The sequence below is a fragment of the Pyrgilauda ruficollis genome, unplaced genomic scaffold (genome assembly GCF_017590135.1).
Source record: "Pyrgilauda ruficollis isolate IOZ18807 unplaced genomic scaffold, ASM1759013v1 scaffold41, whole genome shotgun sequence".
NCBI lineage: Eukaryota > Metazoa > Chordata > Aves > Passeriformes > Passeridae > Pyrgilauda > Pyrgilauda ruficollis.
Window position 1 is genome coordinate 6,914,641 of NW_024525601.1, and position 6,000 is coordinate 6,920,640.

Consider the following 6,000-nt stretch of genomic DNA (forward strand, 5'->3'; position numbering starts at 1 on the left):
AGCATCCAGCACAATATCACGCATCCTACCTTGTGGACAGTGGTTAGTGGGGATTGCTTGTTCTTATTCCTTATGTTTTAATTTTGTTTCTGCAGATAAAGTATGTTTTGAATATTTAGCACAATGGACAAAATGCTCTATCCAAATGAAGAAATCCATGAAATTTCACCTGCTGGAAGGATATTTGGGGTATGCAAATCTGGAGTATTGGGGTAGTACTATATTTTAAGGAGTAATCTCACTGTATATTCTCACCACCTTATAGAAGGGATTTGGCCCTGAATCTTGTCAACAGAACAGATACAGAAATCTCCAGAAAATAATTGAAACCATGAGCTGGGTAATACTTAACTTCCAAGCCTGACTGATCTGAAATGGCTGCTTCACAATGTTTGCAAAAGCAGACAGAACCTCTGGTCACGTGTATGTAGGGCACAAGAATGGTCAGTGACTATTACTAAAAATTCATCAATAATGCATTTGCATTTTAAACACCTTAGGTGCTAGAAAACTTTCAAATGTCCACGGTACTGGCATAATTATGTTGCAAATATTATTCAGAAGTATTTTGCTATTGATACTGGGGGAAAATACCACACTATGCATTTCCATACCTGACCTCAGAAAGAAATGAACTTTCACTCCAGCCTTTGCCCTTGTGCCTCCAATATTATCTCTCATATTCCAAGAGCAGATGTTTGAAGGGCTGTTCCTCTGCCTGGGCATATTTAAGTGCACACATAGACACATTTATATATTAAAACAGTAGACAACAGGTCAGATCGTTAGCTGATGTAAATAAGCAAAGCTCCCTGGTCTCTGCAGACAGCTCTGATTCATACCAGCTGAAGACCAGTACATTTTCACTAGGTCTGGATTCAGTAAACCACACACACGCAGAGTGCAAAGCAGCCTATTGTTTGAAGGAAACCTTTCTTGTTTAGGGCACTGCTGAACAAATAAACTAGGCAGCAGAGGGAATTAGCAGGAATGAAGAGCATTAGATCCTCAGAGAAAATAACATCAAGAAAAGCCCTTGGTATTCCTCAGTCAGAATTCCTTCAGTGCTAGACAAAAGCTGCAATGGAAATTGCTGTGTTGTAACCTATGTGATCCCATACTGAATAATTTATTTGAAACACTGTGCTTCCAACACTGCAGATCAAGTAGCATGAGCAAGGAAAGAAGGTAAAGGAGAAATTAGAAAGAAATGCTATTCAAGCAAAGCACTTAACCATGCATTTAACTTTTAACCTGAGAGCAGTCCCATGGAAGTCAATGGGATTACTTATGTGCTTAAGCGTATCTTGAGATTAAGTGGTCCAGTGGATTGGGATTTTAAAAATCTGCATGGCTATTACTTAAAAATGGATACAGTACAACAGAGGAAGGAAAGGAGAAAAATCTCTTTTCCATCCTCAGTTTCAAGTGTACTGACAAAGGCATGATAAGATCTAGCACTAGGAAGTTTGAATTGGAAAAATTCAGCCTTGAAATAAGACATTTCCTTGTAGCGGTGAGGAAAATACTGAGACAACTTACGAGAAGGGTGTGGATTTACCCTCACACAGAGTTTTTACGATGGGGTTAAACATATTAAAAGAAAAAGGGGATTAATCCAGATTCTGAGAGTAAACTCAAGGAGTTAAAAAAAAAAATTAAATTGCGCAGTTCCTGGAGAAGAGACACCTCCACCAGTTTATTTCAGCTTACTGGTCCACATCCAACCTCCAGGCTAAAAAGATTCCTAAACCACTGATTATGAGACAGATGATTTTATATTGCTCTGCTTTTTGTATCTCTTGTAAGCATCTGCTGCTTTTGGAAGTACTACTTGGCTGGACATATTTCTGATTTAACCTAGTACATCCATATTTCTTTTCAATACTGTACTATACATACACACACATCACGAGAGGATGAAGCTGGCTGGTATTTGCAGTCTTTTCTGGCTCTACAGTATGTCAGCCTGACTTGTGCTTACCCTCCTTGTTCATGAGTTTGATAGGAAACAGCATTGATTAAATTTCCTGCTGCTGTTTGGCAATCCTGAGCTTCCTTCAGGGTTTGGGAAGGAAGTGAGTACTGTGCTGCACAGTCATCTGTGACTCCGTGGCTGTCAATGGAGCTGGAGTCATCCAGCTGGATGCTTCTCTCCTGAGCAAGTCCCAGCAGCCAGGGTGCCACACTGTGACAGAGGGACCTCCATTTCTCCTCTCCATGGCACACAGAGAATTTCTAATCTCCTAAGGCAAAAAAAAAAATGTTATTTCAATACTGTCATATCTGGATTAAACTTGCATATCCTGTGGTTAGCTAGAGACCAGACCAGATGACCTCACTCAGTTTTTTCTGGCTCCAAATGCTGTAAACTCTTGTCCTGGGCTAGGGCCCATCAAAGCCCATCTGAGACCCTGGAAATACTTGTATTGACTTCGCTCTGCATGAACAAGACTTCAACTCAATGTACAGACTATACCCGAGTCAACAGGGGTCCAAAAAGAATGTGGCTCAGCTTGCAGTAAATACATGCACCTAAATGACCACAAGCAGAGCTATTCAGAAAGGACTAGTAACAGCATCCTCGCAGAAATTAAATGTGTGAAAGCTCAATTAGCTATAGATATCAGCAGGAGATATTCTTCTCAGCTTTCTTTATGAAAGGCCTGCTGAAGTTAAAAGTATTTATAGTTATTTATGGGGGAAAAATTTAGGGTGTACAATTGGGCCCTACAGGACTCAGTCACTGGAAAAAAGCTGTTTCACCACCGTTTGTGCATTTCCCAGAATGAAACCGGCATCAACCCCCATAATTTAAAGGGTTTTAAATGAGAAAAGACTCATGCTTTAGGCCAGAAGCACATCTGGCATAGCCCTAAGGATCTAGTTCATAGCAGTAATATTTTTCTGCAGTTTTAAGCCAGAGCTTCTGCAGGTTTCACTATGAAGGCTCTCAGCTTTAGACCTAAGATATGGCAGAGTGCTGGGAGCAATTAACTGTGCACTTTTACCCTAAATACCAAAGTTAAATATGCCTACATCTCTCATGGCAGAGAACAGAGGTGATCCCAGTTTAAATGTTGGGTTTTTTGTTAAATACTGAGCTGTGATTTTCCTGTTCTTTATGCAGTGATATAGAACCACTGAGAGATAGAAGCATCTTTGCAGATAAATGGAAGTCATCATTGTCTTAAGAGAGTGTTTATAAAGCAGTTATCTGTGTGCCATTAAAATAACCTCACTTATATAATAAAATATTTTGGAATGTTAGTTGGATAATAAGGAATATTTCATTTTGTACAAGTTACAATAACACACCTTTTCAGCTTGGCATTATTATTATCTTTATCTATAGTCACAGTAAGGGAGATTTGCATATGGTGGGTTTGTGTCCTTGTGGGTAGATTTGCCTTCTACACCTTCCATCTGTGGAATATAAAAGCTCAGGACTTTATGAGGCAAAGGTAATTTGAGACTTAACCCTGTTCTACTTGGCAATTCAAAATTCCCATATGAGACCAAAAATTTTAAAGAGTATAAAGATTAGGGTGTGTTTACTCAAAGTAGGTATATTAAATTAGGGAGGTGGATGGCTAGCCAGGCATGATAACAAAGACCCCTTGCAGAGCACAAGTGAGAGCCCAAGGACTTCTGGCTCAGCCTCAAGCACTGTCAAGCAGAGGAGACTACATTCCTGGACGCTGGGTGTGATAGAGAAGCATTAGAAAACATGAAGCACTAATTATGTACATGTGAGCAAAAAATGTGGTAGCTGGTCAGGACTGTGTGTCTTTGAGAGAGATGACTAACCTGGAAAATTTACTTATGGCTGATAAAATAACCTGTTTTCATAAGAGAGGGATTTTTTTTCCTCTGCTTTGTTTGCATTTGTTTTCAATTCTATTATTTGTAATTGTTGCATTTTCCTGAAAAGTTATAACTTTGGTGCATACAGATGAAAATTATGTTGGCAAAAAAAAAATCCAGTGAAGGCTGCCTTTGCTATACGATACATTTTAGAAATGTCTTAGAATTCTCTAAACTGCAAAAATGCTGCCTGTCATTTCACAACACTCTGGGGAACGACAGCTGAATCCCACTTTTAATTGTGAAATGATAGGCACACTTTCATGCATTTGGAGGAATGTAAAATATTTCCATTATCATTTCTTGTTTTCCTGCTTATCCCTGCCTCCTCTGTCTCTTCTTTCCCCCTCACCACTCAAAGTAACACTTGGGAGGGGAGAGACATTTATCAGGAATTTACAGGCATTCCCATGGAGTTTCACAGAAAATAGATATTGATTAGAGGACAGGGGCAGCAGGCTTTTTCAAGAACTGGCTTAGCAGGGGAAATTGAGCATTTGATACAGGAGTGTGGAGAGAAATGCTGGACCATGGCCATAGGGGCTGGCAGCCAAGGACAGAGCAGAACAGCGTGGGGTACCAAAAAGAGGTCAAAATAACAAAAAAAAGTAGCCTAAATATAATATCATGGCACTGTTGGACTGGAATAAAGTTCAAAGGGCAAGTTTGGTGTTTGAAGACTGAGACTGGACATAGAAATGCTGAAATGCTTCCTGGGCAAGAACACTTCACTGACAGAGAAATGGATGTATGTCCATCAGCTCAAATACCAGAACCAGAGACACAGGACTGGTCATGAGCTAGCAGCTTCCACATGGTGATACCACAAGGCTGCAGCACTCACACTGCCTGTTATAAACCCCTGTGAAGGAGCAGGGTACCCAAGAATGATGAGAAAGATGTTTAGCACATGGACAGAGAGACAGGAGACCTGACTTCCATATATCTCAATACCACATCCTTCCTTGTTGTCTTATTCGCTCAGATGCTGAGTTTCCTCTGGAGACAGTTAGTTCCAGGGAGGCATCTCAATTATGTAGATCAGCAAATCACAGCTGTTTCTCAATCCAGATGTTAGAAACTGCCTCCAGCAAGCTTCTCCCAGGAGCTGAGCTGCCTGTGGGTGACTGCACAGACATCTCCTCCTCTGCCCTCCTCTCCATACCAGCAGACCTGAAAGATGGTCAGTGTCACCCCCTGCTCCTCTGTGCCACCTCACAGGGCTGGTTGTTGTTACAAGTCAGGACAGGTAAGATTCAGTCTGACAGTTCAGAGCTGTGGCTGAAAGACCACTGGATCATTAAGGAGCTGTATGTCTTTCAGACTCATAACTAATGATTTCATTGCAGATGAGGATGCTTAGGCAATGTGTAAGTTATCAGAGCTGTCTTCACTTCCAGTTTCTGTGTCCGGGCTGTGCTCTGTTTCCAGATTGATGTTAGGCACTGATGTGCACCAGCCAGCTATCTCCCCTGTCCACCCAACCTTGACATGCCTGCACAGCCTACACAGACAAGGTACTGGCTCTGAGGATCCAGGCATAGGTGCAACCTCAAACACACATGGGGAAGCATGACTTGATGAATCTTTCACTAATTGGGTGATGAGACCAAGAGAGATGAGGAACAGCTGTAGGAGCTGTACAGGAACTCATCTGCAGCTTTTTTAAGAGCCATAGCTCCAGGGAAACTGTTGTTCTGCCAGCCACTGTTATGCATTACCAAATAAAAGGGCTCCTGTCCTCTCCTGCCTCAGTGACATTCCTCCATTAAGGGCTTAATTGTCTCCTTGGCTGTCACTGTCCGAGGGAGGGGATACAGCAGAGAAACAGGAAAACTGGTGGAAAACAAAGTATCTAGACAGCACATTTAATTCAGTAGGTAAATTCAGTAGGGTTGGATTTCTTAAATGTCTTCTGTGCATCTGACCTGGGCTAACATTTAGACTTTCAGTTTCTTCAAGATCAATTTAACTGAATTTACTATCTAGAATTTAATTAAGTTTATTATATAGAGTTGCAGCTCATTGTTTCCTATAGAAATGCAGCTCCTTCCACTAAATTGCATTTTTAAGACTAAATAACACCCATCCTTTTACCTATAAATATATAAAATAGTATTTCTTGCTCACAAT